This window comes from Sus scrofa, chromosome 14 (genome assembly GCF_054392235.1).
Source record: "Sus scrofa isolate SSC_HxYL_T2T_F1_AM1 chromosome 14, Sscrofa_HxYL_maternal_Yorkshire_Landrace_v2.0, whole genome shotgun sequence".
Taxonomy (NCBI): Eukaryota; Metazoa; Chordata; class Mammalia; order Artiodactyla; family Suidae; genus Sus; species Sus scrofa.
The window spans coordinates 2,745,947-2,762,791 of record NC_139396.1 but is presented as its reverse complement, the minus strand read 5'-3'; positions in this window follow the sequence as shown (position 1 = coordinate 2,762,791).

Below are 16,845 nucleotides of genomic sequence, written 5' to 3'. Positions count from 1 at the left end.
ATCCCAATTGAATGCAGTGGGTTCCATGCAGCTTGATTGAATACAGTGTATTCCAAGCAGCATGAAGAAATGGAACCCTATTGAATGCAGTGGATTTTATGCAGCATGATTGAATGCAGTGGATTTTTTGAAGCTTGGCCAAAAGCATCCCGATTTACTGCAGTGGATTTTTTGCGGCATGTCCGAAAACATCCCGATTGAATGCAGTGGATATCGTGCAGCATGATTGAATGCAGTCGGTTTTATGCAGCATGGCAAAATGCATCCCGATGGAATGCAGTGGATTCCATGCGGCATGTGTGAATGCAGTGGATTCTATGCAGCCTGGTAAAATGCATCCCAATTGAATGCAGTGGATTCCATGCAGCGTGATTTAATGCAGTGTATTCCAGGCAGCATGAAGAAATGGAACCCTATTGAATGCAGGGAATTTAATGCAGCATGATTGAATGCAGTGGATACCTGCAGCATGATTGAATGCAGTGGATTCCATGCAGCCTGGTAAAATGCATCCCTATTGAATGCAGTGGATTACATGCAGCGTCATTGAATGCAGACGACTCCATGCATTGTGGCACAATGGATCCCGATTGTATTCAGTGCGGTTGACGCAGTGAGGCCCAATGCATCCCGATTGAATGCAGTGGATTATATGCAGCATGGCCAAAAGCATCCCGATTGAAGGCAGTGGATTCCATGCAGCATGATTGAATACAGTGGAGTATTTGCAGCATGGCCCAAAGCATCCCGATTGAATGCAGTGGATTTCATGCAGCGTCATTGAATGCAGAACATTCCATTCATTGTGGGGCAATGGATCTCGTTTGTATGCAGTGGAGACCATGCAGCGAGGCCCAATGCATCCCGATTGAATGCAGTGGATTTTATGCAGCATGGCCAAAACCATGGCGATTGGATGCAGTGGATTCCTTGCTGCATGATTGAATGCAGTGTACTTTATGCAGCATGGCCAAAAGCATCCCGATAGAATGCAGTGGATTCCATGCAGCGTCATTGAATGCAGTGGATTCCATGCATTGTGATGGAATGCAGTGTAATCCAGGCAGCCTGGTAAAATGCATCCCGATTGAATGCAGTGGATTCCATGCATTGTGATTGAATGCAGTGGATTCCATGCATCCTGGTAAAATGCATCCCGATTGAATGCAGTGGATTTTATGCAGCATGATTGAATGCAGTGGATTCCATGCATTGTGATGGAATGCAGTGTAATCCAGGCAGCCTGGTAAAATGCATCCCGATTGAATGCAGTCGATTCCATGTATTGAGATTGAATACAGTGGATTCCATGCATCCTGGTAAAATGCATCCCGATTGAATGCAGTGGATTTTATGCAGCATGATTGAATGCAGTGGATTCCATGCAGCCTGGTAAAATGCATCCCACTTAAATGCTGCGGATTCCATGCAGCATGATTGAATGAAGTGGATTCCTTCAGCATCATTGAATGAAGTGGATTTTTTGCAGCATGGCCACAAACATCCCGATTGCATGCCATGGATTCCATGCAGCGTGGTGAAATGCATCCTGATTGAACGCAGTGTATACAATGCAGCGTGGCTAAATGGATCCCCATTCAATGCAGTGGATTCTATGCAGCGTGGCCCAATTGATCTCAACTGATGGCAGTGGATTCCATGCATCATGGCGCAATGGATCCCAATTGAATGCAGTGAAATCGATGCAGCGTGATTGAATGCAGTGTATTCCATGCAGCCTGGTAAAATGCATCCCGATTGAATGCAGTGGATTCCATGAAGCATGATTGAATGCAGTGGATTCCATGCAGCCAGGTAAAATTCATCCAGATTGAATGCAGTGGATTCCATGCAGCTTGATTGAATGCCGTGTGATCCATGCAGCATGCAGAAATGGAACCCTATTGAATGCAGGGGATTTTATGCAGCATGATTGAATGCAGTGGATTCCTGCAGCATGATTGAATGCAGTGGATGTTTTGCAGCATGGCCCAAAGCATCCCGATTAAATGCAGTGGATTTTAGGCAGCATGTCCCAAAACATCCCGATTGAATGTAGTGGATACCATGCAGCATGATTGAATGCCGTGGATTTTATGCACCATGACCCAAAGCATCCAGATTGAATGCAGTGTATTCCATGCAGCGTCATTGAATGCAGTGGATTCCATGCATTGTGATTGAATGCAGTGTAAACCATGCAGCCTGGTAAAATGCATCCCGATTGAATGCAGTAGATTCCATGCAGCGTGATTTAATGCAGTGTATTCCAGGCAGCATGAAGAAATGGAACCCTATTGAATGCAGGGAATTTAATGCAGCATGATTGAATGCAGTGGATACCTGCAGCATGATTGAATGCAGTGGATTCCATGCAGCCTGGTAAAATGCATCCCACTTAAATGCTGCGGATTCCATGCAGCATGATTGAAGTAAGTGGATTCCATGCAGCATGAAGAAATGGAACCCTATAGAATGTAGGGGATTTTATGCAGCATGATTGAATGCAGTGTATTTTTTGAAGCTTGGTCCAAAGCATCATGATTTAATGCAGTGAATTTTCTGCAGCATTTCCCAATACATCCCGATAGAATGCATTGGATTCCATGCAGCATGATTGAATGCCGTGGATTTTATGCAGCATGGCCAAAAGCATCCCGATTGAATGCAGTAGATTTCATGCAGCATCATTGAATGCAGTGGATTCCATGCATTTTGATTGAATGCAGTGTAATCCATACAGCCTGGTAAAATGCATCCCGATTGACTGCAGTGGATTCCATGCAGCATGACTGAATGCAGTGGATTCCATGCAGCCTGGTAAAATGCATCCCTATTGAATGCATTGGATTCCATGCAGCGTGATTGAATTCAGTGTATTCCAGGCAGAATGAAGTAATGGAACCCTATTGAATGAAGTGTATTTTATGCAGCATGATTGAATGCACTGGATTCCTGCAGCATGAATGAATGCAGTGGATATTTTGCAGCATGGCCCCAAGCATCCCGATTGAATGCAGTGGATTCCATGCAGCGTCATGCAATGCAGAAGACTCCATGCATTGTGGCACAATGGATCCCGATTGTATTCAGTGCGGTTGACGCAGTGAGGCCCAATGCATCCCGATTGAATGCAGTGGATTATATGCAGCATGGCCAAAAGCATCCCGATTGAAGGCAGTGGATTCCATGCAGCATGATTGAATACAGTGGAGTATTTGCAGCATGGCCCAAAGCATCCCGATTGAATGCAGTGGATTTCATGCAGCGTCATTGAATGCAGAACATTCCATTCATTGTGGGGCAATGGATCTCGTTTGTATGCAGTGGAGACCATGCAGCGAGGCCCAATGCATCCCGATTGAATGCAGTGGATTTTATGCAGCATGGCCAAAAACATGGCGATTGGATGCAGTGGATTCCTTGCTGCATGATTGAATGCAGTGTACTTTATGCAGCATGGCCAAAAGCATCCCGATAGAATGCAGTGGATTCCATGCAGCGTCATTGAATGCAGTGGATTCCATGCATTGTGATGGAATGCAGTGTAATCCAGGCAGCCTGGTAAAATGCATCCCGATTGAATGCAGTGGATTCCATGCATTGTGATGGAATGCAGTGGATTCCATGCATCCTGGTAAAATGCATCCCGATTGAATGCAGTGGATTTTATGCAGCATGATTGAATGCAGTGGATTCCATGCATTGTGATGGAATGCAGTGTAATCCAGGCAGCCTGGTAAAATGCATCCCGATTGAATGCAGTCGATTCCATGTATTGAGATTGAATGCAGTGGATTCCATGCATCCTGGTAAAATGCATCCCGATTGAATGCAGTGGATTTTATGCAGCATGATTGAATGCAGTGGATTCCATGCAGCCTGGTAAAATGCATCCCACTTAAATGCTGCGGATTCCATGCAGCATGATTGAATGAAGTGGATTCCTTCAGCATGATTGAATGAAGTGGATTTTTTGCAGCATGGCCACAAACATCCCGATTGCATGCCATGGATTCCATGCAGCGTGGTGAAATGCATCCTGATTGAACGCAGTGTATACAATTCAGCGTGGCTAAATGGATCCCCATTCAATGCAGTGGATTCTATGCAGCGTGGCCCAATTGATCTCAACTGAATGCAGTGGATTCCATGCATCATGGCGCAATGGATCCCAATTGAATGCAGTGAAATCGATGCAGCGTGATTGAATGCAGTGTATTCCATGCAGCCTGGTAAAATGCATCCCGATTGAATGCAGTGGATTCCATGAAGCATGATTGAATGCAGTGGATTCCATGCAGCCAGGTAAAATTCATCCAGATTGAATGCAGTGGATTCCATGCAGCTTGATTGAATGCCGTGTGATCCATGCAGCATGCAGAAATGGAACCCTATTGAATGCAGGGGATTTTATGCAGCATGATTGAATGCAGTGGATTCCTGCAGCATGATTGAATGCAGTGGATGTTTTGCAGCATGGCCCAAAGCATCCCGATTAAATGCAGTGGATTTTAGGCAGCATGTCCCAAAACATCCCGATTGAATGTAGTGGATACCATGCAGCATGATTGAATGCCGTGGATTTTATGCACCATGACCCAAAGCATCCAGATTGAATGCAGTGTATTCCATGCAGCGTCATTGAATGCAGTGGATTCCATGCATTGTGATTGAATGCAGTGTAAACCATGCAGCCTGGTAAAATGCATCCCGATTGAATGCAGTAGATTCCATGCAGCGTGATTTAATGCAGTGTATTCCAGGCAGCATGAAGAAATGGAACCCTATTGAATGCAGGGAATTTAATGCAGCATGATTGAATGCAGTGGATACCTGCAGCATGATTGAATGCAGTGGATTCCATGCAGCCTGGTAAAATGCATCCCACTTAAATGCTGCGGATTCCATGCAGCATGATTGAAGTAAGTGGATTCCATGCAGCATGAAGAAATGGAACCCTATAGAATGTAGGGGATTTATGCAGCATGATTGAATGCAGTGTATTTTTTGAAGCTTGGTCCAAAGCATCATGATTTAATGCAGTGAATTTTCTGCAGCATTTCCCAATACATCCCGATAGAATGCATTGGATTCCATGCAGCATGATTGAATGCCGTGGATTTTATGCAGCATGGCCAAAAGCATCCCGATTGAATGCAGTAGATTTCATGCAGCATCATTGAATGCAGTGGATTCCATGCATTTTGATTGAATGCAGTGTAATCCATACAGCCTGGTAAAATGCATCCCGATTGACTGCAGTGGATTCCATGCAGCATGACTGAATGCAGTGGATTCCATGCAGCCTGGTAAAATGCATCCCTATTGAATGCATTGGATTCCATGCAGCGTGATTGAATTCAGTGTATTCCAGGCAGAATGAAGTAATGGAACCCTATTGAATGAAGTGTATTTTATGCAGCATGATTGAATGCACTGGATTCCTGCAGCATGAATGAATGCAGTGGATATTTTGCAGCATGGCCCCAAGCATCCCGATTGAATGCAGTGGATTCCATGCAGCGTCATGCAATGCAGAAGACTCCATGCATTGTGGCACAATGGATCCCGATTGTATTCAGTGCGGTTGACGCAGTGAGGCCCAATGCATCCCGATTGAATGCAGTGGATTATATGCAGCATGGCCAAAAGCATCCCGATTGAAGGCAGTGGATTCCATGCAGCATGATTGAATACAGTGGAGTATTTGCAGCATGGCCCAAAGCATCCCGATTGAATGCAGTGGATTTCATGCAGCGTCATTGAATGCAGAACATTCCATTCATTGTGGGGCAATGGATCTCGTTTGTATGCAGTGGAGACCATGCAGCGAGGCCCAATGCATCCCGATTGAATGCAGTGGATTTTATGCAGCATGGCCAAAAACATGGCGATTGGATGCAGTGGATTCCTTGCTGCATGATTGAATGCAGTGTACTTTATGCAGCATGGCCAAAAGCATCCCGATAGAATGCAGTGGATTCCATGCAGCGTCATTGAATGCAGTGGATTCCATGCATTGTGATGGAATGCAGTGTAATCCAGGCAGCCTGGTAAAATGCATCCCGATTGAATGCAGTGGATTCCATGCATTGTGATGGAATGCAGTGGATTCCATGCATCCTGGTAAAATGCATCCCGATTGAATGCAGTGGATTTTATGCAGCATGATTGAATGCAGTGGATTCCATGCATTGTGATGGAATGCAGTGTAATCCAGGCAGCCTGGTAAAATGCATCCCGATTGAATGCAGTCGATTCCATGTATTGAGATTGAATGCAGTGGATTCCATGCATCCTGGTAAAATGCATCCCGATTGAATGCAGTGGATTTTATGCAGCATGATTGAATGCAGTGGATTCCATGCAGCCTGGTAAAATGCATCCCACTTAAATGCTGCGGATTCCATGCAGCATGATTGAATGAAGTGGATTCCTTCAGCATGATTGAATGAAGTGGATTTTTTGCAGCATGGCCACAAACATCCCGATTGCATGCCATGGATTCCATGCAGCGTGGTGAAATGCATCCTGATTGAACGCAGTGTATACAATTCAGCGTGGCTAAATGGATCCCCATTCAATGCAGTGGATTCTATGCAGCGTGGCCCAATTGATCTCAACTGAATGCAGTGGATTCCATGCATCATGGCGCAATGGATCCCAATTGAATGCAGTGAAATCGATGCAGCGTGATTGAATGCAGTGTATTCCATGCAGCCTGGTAAAATGCATCCCGATTGAATGCAGTGGATTCCATGAAGCATGATTGAATGCAGTGGATTCCATGCAGCCAGGTAAAATTCATCCAGATTGAATGCAGTGGATTCCATGCAGTGTGATTGAATGCCGTGTGATCCATGCAGCATGCAGAAATGGAACCCTATTGAATGCAGGGGATTTTATGCAGCATGATTGAATGCAGTGGATTCCTGCAGCATGATTGAATGCAGTGGATGTTTTGCAGCATGGCCCAAAGCATCCCGATTAAATGCAGTGGATTTTAGGCAGCATGTCCCAAAACATCCCGATTGAATGTAGTGGATACCATGCAGCATGATTGAATGCCGTGGATTTTATGCACCATGACCCAAAGCATCCCGATAGAATGCAGTGTATTCCATGCAGCGTCATTGAATGCAGTGGATTCCATGCATTGTGATTGAATGCAGTGTACACCATGCAGCCTGGTAAAATGCATCCCGGTTGAATGCAGTAGATTCCATGCAGCATGATTGAATGCAGTTGATTCCATGCAGCATGAAGAAATGGAACCCTATTGAATGCAGTGGATTTTATGCAGCATGATTGAATGCAGTGGATTTTTGCAGCATGATTGAACGCAGTGGATTTTATGCAGCATGGCCAAAAGCATCCCGATTGAATGCAGTGGATTCCATGCAGCCTGGTAAAATGCATCCCTATTGAATGCATTGTATTCCATGCAGCGTGATTGAATTCAGTGTATTCCAGGCAGAATGAAGTAATGGAACCCTATTGAATGAAGTGTATTTTATGCAGCATGATTGAATGCACTGGATTCCTGCAGCATGAATGAATGCAGTGGATATTTTGCAGCATTGCCCCAAGCATCCCGATTGAATGCAGTGGATTCCATGCAGCGTCATGCAATGCAAAGGACTCCATGCATTGTGGCACAATGGATCCCGATTGTATTCAGTGCGGTTGGCACAGTGAGTCCCAATGCATCCCGATTGAATGCAGTGGATTATATGCAGCATGGCCAAAATCCCGATAGAAGGCAGTGGATTCCATGCAGCGTCATTGAATGCAGTGGATTCCATGCATTGTGCTTGAATGCAGTGTACACCATGCAGCCTGGTAAAATGCATCCCGATTGAATGCAGTGGATTCCATGCAGCATGATTGAATGTAGTGGATTCAATGCAGCCTGGTAAAATTCATCCCGATTGAATGTAGTGGATTCCATGCAGTGTGATTGAATGCAGTGTGATCCATGCAGCATGCAGAAATGGAACCCTATTGAATGCCTTGGATTTTATGCAGCATGGCCCAAAGCATCCTGATTAAATGCAGTGGATTTTAGGCAGAATGTCGCAAAACATCCCGATTGAATGCAGTGGATACCAGGCAGCATGATTGAATGCAGTGGATTTTATGCACCATGGCCCAAAGCATCCAGATTGAATGCAGTGGATTCCATGCAGCGTCATTGAATGCAGTGGATTCCATGCATTGTGATTGAATGCAGTGTAAAACATGCAGCCTGGTAAAATGCATCCCGATTGAATGCTGTAGATTCCATGCAGCATGATTGAATGCAGTTGATTCAATGCAGCATGAAGAAATGGAACCCTATTGAATGCAGTGGATTTTATGCAGCATGGCCCAAAGCATCCCGATTAAATGCAGTGGATTTTAGGCAGCATGTCCCAAAACATCCCGATTGAATGCAGTGGATATCATGCAGCATGATTGAATGCAGTGGATTTTATGCACCATGGCCCAAAGCATCCCGATTGAATGCAGTGGATTTCATGCAGCGTCATTGAATGCAGAACATTCCATTCATTGTGGGGCAATGGATCTCGTTTGTATGCAGTGGAGACCATGCAGCGAGGCCCAATGCATCCCGATTGAATGCAGTGGATTTTATGCAGCATGGCCAAAACCATGGCGATTGGATGCAGTGGATTACCTGCTGCATGATTGAATGCAGTGTACTTTATGCAGCATGGCCAAAAGCATCCCGATAGAATGCAGTGGATTCCATGCAGCGTCATTGAATGCAGTCGATTCCATGTATTGTGATTGAATGCAGTGTAATCCATGCAGCGTGGTAAAATGCATCCCGATTGAATGCAGTGGATTTTATGCAGCATGATTGAATGCAGTGGATTCCATGCAGCCTGGTAAAATGCATCCCAATTAAATGCTGTGGATTCCATGCAGCATGATTGAATGAAGTGGATTCCTTGCATCATGAAGAAAAGGAACCCTATTGAATGCAGGGGATTTTATGCAGCATGATTGAATGCAGTGGATTCCTTCAGTATGATTGAATGCAGTGGATTCTTTGCAGCATTGCCAAAAGCATCTCGATTTAATGCAGTGGATTCCATGCAGCTTCATTGAATGCAGAAAATTCAATTCATTGTGGCGAAATGGATCACGATTGTGTGCAGTGGAGTCCATGCAGCGAGTCCAAATGCATCTCGATTGAATGCAATGGATTTTATGCAGCAGGCCACAAGCATCCCGATTGAATGCCGTGGCTTCCATGCAGCGTGGTGAAATGCATCCTGATTGAACGCAGTGTATACAATGCAGCGTGGCTAAATGGATCCCCATTCAATGCAGTGGATTCTATGCACCGTGGCGCAATTGATCTCAACTGAATGCAGTGGATTCCATGCATCATGGCGCAATGGATCCCAATTGAATGCAGTGAAGTCGATGCACCGTGATTGAATGCAGTGTATTCCATGCAGCCTGGTAAAATGCATCCCGATTGAATGCAGTGGATTCCATGCAGCTTGATTGGATGTAGTGGATTCAATGCAGCCTGGTAAAATTCATCCCGATTGAATGCAGTGGATTCCATGCAGTGTGATTGAATGCAGTGTGATCCATGCAGCATGAAGAAATTGAACCCTATTGAATGCAGGGGATTTTATGCAGCATGATTGAATGCAGTGGATTCCTGCAGCATGATTGAATGAAGTGGATTTTTTGCAGCATGGCCACAAACATCCCGATTGAAAGCCATGGATTCCATGCAGCGTGGTGAAATGCATCCCGATTGAACGCAGTGTATACAATGCAGCGTGGCTAAATGGATCCCCATTCAATGCAGTGGATTCTATGCAGCGTGGCCCAATTGATCTCAACTGAATGCAGTGGATTCCATGCATCATGGCGCAATGGATCCCAATTGAATGCAGTGAAATCGATGCAGCGTGATTGAATGCAGTGTATTCCATGCAGCCTGGTAAAATGCAACTGGATTGAATGCAGTGGATTCCATGCAGCATGATTGAATGCAGTGGATTCCATGCAGCCTGGTAAAATTCATCCCGATTGAATGCAGTGGATTTTATGCAGCATGATAGAATGCAGTGGATTCCTGCAGCATGAATGAATGCAGTGAATTTTTTGCAGCATGGCCCAAAGCATCCCGATTTAATGGAGTGGATTTTAGGCAGCATATCCCAAAACATCCCGATTGAATGCAGTGGATACCATGCAGCATGATTAAATGCAGTGGATTTTATGTACCATGGCCAAAAGCATCCCGATTGAATGCAGTGGATTCCATGCAGCATCATTAAATGCAGTGGATTCCATGCATTGTGATTGAATGCAGTGTAATCCATGCAGCCTGGTAAAATGCATCCCGATTGAATGCAGTGGATTCCATGCAGCATGATTGAAGGCAGTGTATTCCATGCACCATGAAGAAATGGAACCCTATTGAATGCATGGTATTTTATGCAGCATGATTAAATGCAGTGAATTCCTGCAGCATGATTGAATGCAGTGGATTTTTTGCAGCATGGCCCAAAGCATCCCGATTTAATGCAGTGGATTTTCTGCAGCATGTCCCAAAACATCCCGATTGAATGCAGTCGATACCGTGCAGCATGATTGAATGCAGTGGATTTTATGCAGCATGGCCAAAAGCATCCCGATTCAATGCAGAGGATTCCATGCAGCGTCATTGAATGCAGTGGATTCCATGCATTGTGCTTGAATGCAGTGTAATCCATGCAGCCTGGTAAAATGCATCCCGATTGAATGCAGTGGATTCCATGCAGCATGATTGAATGCAGTGGATTCCATGCAGCCTGGTAAAATGCATCCCTATTGAATGCATTGGATTCCATGCAGCGTGATTGAATTCAGTGTATTCCAGGCAGCATGAAGTAATGGAATTCTATTGAATGAGTTGTCTTTTATGCAGCATGATTTAATGCCGTGGATTCCTGCAGCATGATTGAATGCAGTGGATGAATTGCAGCATGGCCCAAAGCATCCCGATTGAATGCAGTGGATTTTAGGCAGCATGTCCCAAAACATCCCGATTGAAGGCAGGGGATACCATGCAGCATGATTGAATGCAGTGGATTTTATGCAGCATGGCCACAAGCATCCCGATTGAATGCCATGTATTCCATGCAGCGCGGTGAAATGCATCCTGATTGAACGCAGTGTATACAATGCAGCGTGGCTAAATGGATCCCATTTCAATGCAGTGGATTCTATGCAGCGTGGCCCAATTGATCTCAACTGAATGCAGTGGATTCCATGCATCATGGCGCAATGGATCCCAATAGAATGCAGTGAAATCGATGCAGCGTGATTGCAGTGTATTCCATGCAGCCTGGTAAAATGCATCCCGATTGAATGCAGTGGATTCCATGCAGCTTGATAGAATGCAGTGGATTCAATGCAGCCTGGTAAAATTCATCCCGATTGAATGCAGTGGATTCCATGCAGTGTGATTGAATGCAGTGTGTTCCATGCAGCATGCAGAAATGGAACCCTATTGAATGCAGTGGATTTTATGCAGCATGATTGAATGCAGTGGATTCCTGCAGCATGATTGAATGCAGTGGATTTTTTGCAGCATGGCCCAAAGCATCCCGATTAAATGCAGTGGATTTTAGGCAGCATGTCCCAAAACATCCCGATTGAATGCAGTGGATACCATGCAGCATGATTGAATGCAGTGGATTTTATGCAGCATGGCCCAAATGCATCCCGATAGAATGCAGAGGATTCCATGCAGCGTCATTGAATGCAGTGGATTCCATGCATTGTGCTTGAATGCAGTGTAATCCATGCAGCCTGGCAAAGTGCATCCCGATTGAATGCAGTGGATTCCATGCAGTGTGATTGAATGCAGTGTGATCCATGCAGCATGCAGAAATGGAACCCTATTGAATGCAGTGGATTTTATGCAGCATGGCCCAAAGCATCCTGATTAAATACAGTGGATTTTAGGCAGAATGTCCCAAAACATCCCGATTGAATGCAGTGGATACCATGCAGCATGATTGAATGCAGTGGATTTTATGCACCATGGCCCAAAGCATCCCGATTGAATGCAGTGGATTCCATGCAGCGTCATTGAATGCAGTGGATTCCATGCATTGTGATTGAATGCAGTGTAAACCATGCAGCCTGGTAAAATGCATCCCGATTGAATGCTGTAGATTCCATGCAGCATGATTGAATGCAGTTGATTCCATGCAGCATGAAGAAATGGAACCCTATTGAATGCAGTGGATTTTATGCAGCATGATTGAATGCAGTGGATTCCTGCAGCATGATTGATTGCATTGTATTTTTTGCAGCTTGGTCCAAAGCATCATGATTTAATGCAGTGAATTTTCTGCAGCATGTCCCAATACATCCCGATAGAATGCATTGGATTCCATGCAGCATGATTGAATGCCGTGGATTTTATGCAGCATGGCCAAAAGCATCCCGATTGAATGCAGTGGATTTCATGCAGCATCATTGAATGCAGTGAATTCCATGCATTTTGATTGAATGCAGTGTAATCCAGGCAGCCTGGTAAAATGCATCCCGATTGACTGCAGTGGATTCCATGCAGCATGACTGAATGCAGTGGATTCCATGCAGCCTGGTAAAATGCATCCCTATTGAATGCATTGGATTCCATGCAGCATGATTGAATTCAGTGTATTCCAGGCAAAATGAAGTAATGGAACCCTATTGAATGAAGTGTATTTTATGCAGCATGATTGAATGCACTGGATTCCTGCAGCATGAATGAATGCAGTGGATATTTTGCAGCATGGCCCCAAGCATCCCGATTGAATGCAGTGGATTCCATGCAGCGTCATTGAATGCAGAAGACTCCGTGCATTGTGGCACAATGGATCCCGATTGTATTCAGTGCGGTTGACGCAGTGAGGCCCAATGCATCCCGATTGAATGCAGTGGATTATATGCAGCATGGCCAAAAGCATCCCGATTGAAGGCAGTGGATTCCATGCAGCATGATTGAATACAGTGGAGTATTTGCAGCATGTCCCAAAGCATCCCGATTGAATGCAGTGGATTTTATGCAGCATGGCCCAAAGCATCCTGATGGAATGCAGTGGATTCCATGCAGCCTCATTGAATGCAGAACATTCCATCCATTGTGGTGCAATGGATCTCGTTTGTATGCAGTGGAGTCCATGCAGCGAGGCCCAATGCATCCCGATTGAATGCAGTGGATTTTCTGCAGCATTTCCCAAAATATCCCGATTGAAGGCAGTGAATTCCATGCAGCATGATTGAATGGAGTGTATTTTATGCAGCAGGGCCAAAAGCATCCCGATAGAATGCAGTGGATTCCATGCAGCTTCATTGAATGCAGTGGATTCCTTGCAGCGTGATTGAATGCAGTGTAATACATGCAGCCTGGTAAAATGCATCCCGATTGAATGCAGTGGATTCCATGTATTGTGATTGAATGCAGTGTAATCCATGCAGCGTGGTAAAATGCATCCCGATTGAATGCAGTGGATTTTATGCAGCATGATTGAATGCAGTGGATTCCATGCAGCCTGGTAAAATGCATCCCAATTAAATGCTGTGGATTCCATGCAGCATGATTGAAAGAAGTGTATTCCATGCAGCATGAAGAAATGGAACCCTATTGAAGGCAGGGGATATTATGCAGCATGATTGAATGCAGTGGATTCCTTCAGCATGATTGAATGCAGAGGAATTTTTGCCGCATGGCCCAAAGCATCTCGATTTAATGCAGTGGATTCCATGCAGCGTCATTGAATGCAAAAAATTCCATTCATTGTGGCGAAATGGATCACGATTGTGTGCAGTGGAGTCCATGCAGCGAGTCCAAATGCATCTCGATTGAATGCACTGGATTTTATGCAGCATGGCCAAAAGAATCCCAATTGAATGCCGTGGATTCCATGCAGCGTGGTGAAATGCATCCTGATTGAACGCAGTGTACACCATGCAGCGTGGGTAAATGGATACCCATGGAATGCAGTGGATTCTATGCAGCGTGGCCCAAATTATCTCAATTGAATGCAGTGGTGTCAATGCAGTGTGGTGCAATGGATTCTGATAGAATGCAGTGGATTCCATGCATCATGGCGCAATGGATCCCAATTGAATGCAGTGAAATCGATGCAGCGTGATTGAATGCAGTGTATTCCATGCAGCCTGGTAAAATGCATCCCGATTGAATGCAGTGGATTCCATGCAGCTTGATTGAATGCAGTGGATTCCATGCAGCCTGGTAAAATTCATCCCGATTGAATGCAGTGGATTCCATGCAGTGTGATTGAATGCAGTGTGATCCATGCAGTATGCAGAAATGGAACCCTATTGAATGCAGTGGATTTTATGCAGCATGATTGAATGCAGTTGATTCCATGCAGCCTGGTAAAATGCATCCCTATTGAATGCATTGGATTCCATGCAGCGTCATTGAATGCAGAAGACTACATGCATTTTGTCACAATGGATCCCGATTGTATTCAGCAGTTGACGCAGTGAGGCCCATTGCATCCCGATTGAATGCAGTTGATTATATGCAGCATGGCCAAAAGCATCCCGATTGAAGGCAGTGGATTCCATGCAGCATGATTGAATACATTGGATTATTTGCAGCATGGCCCAAAGCATCCTGATTGAATGCATTGTATTTCATGAAGCGTCATTTAATGCAGAACATTCCATACATTGTGGTGCAATGGATCTCGTTTGTATGCAGTGGAGACCATGCAGCGAGGCCCAATGCATCCCGATTGAATGCAGTGAATTATATGCAGCATGGCCAAAAATATGGCGATTGGATGCAGTGGATTCCTTGCAGCATGATTGAATGCAGTGGATTCTATGCACAATGGCCAAAAGCATCCCGATAGAATGCAGTGGATTCCATGCAGCGTCATTGAATGCAGTGGATTCCATGCATTGTGATTGAATGCAGTGTAATCCAGGCAGCCTGGTAAAATGCATCCCGATTGAATGCAGTGGATTCCATGTATTGTGATTGAATGCAGTATAATCCATGCAGCGTGGTAAAATACATCCCGATTGAATGCAGTGGATTCCATGCACCATGATTGAATGAAGTGGATTCCATTCAGCATGAAAAAATGGAACCCTATTGAATGCAGGGGATTTTATGCAGCATGATTGAATGCAGTGGATTCCTTCAGCATGATTGAATGCAGTGGATTTTTTGCAGCATGGCCACAAGCATCCCGATTGAATGCCATGGATTCCATGCAGCGTGGTGAAATGCGTCCTGATTGAACGCAGTGTATACAATGCAGCGTGGCTAAATGGATCCCCATTCAATGCAGTGGATTCTATGCAGCGTGGCCCAATTGATCTCAACTGAATGCAGTGGATTCCATGCATCATGGCGCAATGGATCCCAATTGAATGCAGTGAAATCGATGCAGCGTGATTGAATGCAGTGTATTCCATGCAGCCTGGTAAAATGCATCCCGATTGAATGCAGTGGATTCCATGCAGCATGAATGAATGCAGTGGATTCCAAGCAGCCTGGTAAAATTCATCCCGATTGAATGCAGTGGATTCCATGCAGTGTGATTGAATGCAGTGTGATCCATGCAGCATGAAGAAATGGAACCCTATTGAATGCAGTGGATTTTATGCAACATGATTAAATGCAGTGGATTTTATGCAGCATGGCCAAAAACATGGCGATTGGATGCAGTGGATTCCTTGCAGCATGATTGAATGCAGTGTATTTTATGCAGCATGGCCAAAAGCATCCCGATAGAATGCAGTGGATTCCATGCAGCGTCATTGAATGCAGTGGATTCCATGCATTGTGATTGAATACAGTGTAATTCAGGCAGCTGGTAAAATGCATCCCGATTGAATGCAGTCAATTCCATGTATTGTGATTGAATGCAGTGTAATCCATGCAGCGTGGTAAAATGCATCCCGATTGAATGCAGTGGATTTTATGCAGCATGATTGAATGTAGTGGTTTACATGCAGCCTGGTAAAATGCATCCCACTTCACTGCTGCGGATTCCATGCAGCATGATTGAATGAAGTGGATTCCAAGCAGCCTGGTAAAATTCATACCGATTGAATGCAGTGGATTCCATGCAGTGTGATTGAATGCAGTGTGATCCATGCAGCATGAAGAAATGGAACCCTATTGAATGCAGTGGATTTTATGCAGCATGATTGAATGCACTGGATTCCTGCAGCATGATTGAATGCAGTGGATTTTTGGCAGCATGGCCCAAAGCATCCCGATTGAATGCAGTGGATTTTCTGCAGCATGTCCCAAAACATCCCGATTGAATGCAGTCGATACAGTGCAGCATGATTGAATGCAGTGGATTTTATGCAGCATGGCCAAAAGCATCCCGATTCAATGCAGAGGATTCCATGCAGCGTCATTGAATGCAGTGGATTCCATGCATTGTGCTTGAATGCAGTGTAATCCATGCAGCCTGGTAAAATGCGTCCCGATTGAATGCAGTGGATTCCATGCAGCATGATTGAATGCAGTGGATTCCATGCATTGTGATGGAATGCAGTGTAATCCAGGCAGCCTGGTAAAATGCATCCCGATTGAATGCAGTCGATTCCATGTATTGTGATTGAATGCAGTTTAATCCATGCAGCGTGGTAAAATGCATCCCGATTGAATGCAGTGGATTCCATGCAGCTTGATTGAATGCAGTGGATTCCATGCAGCCTGGTAAAATGCATCCCACTTAAATGCAGCGAATTCCATGCAGCATGATTGAATGAAGTGGATTCCATGCAGCATGAAGAAATTGAACCCTATTGAATGCAGGGGATTTT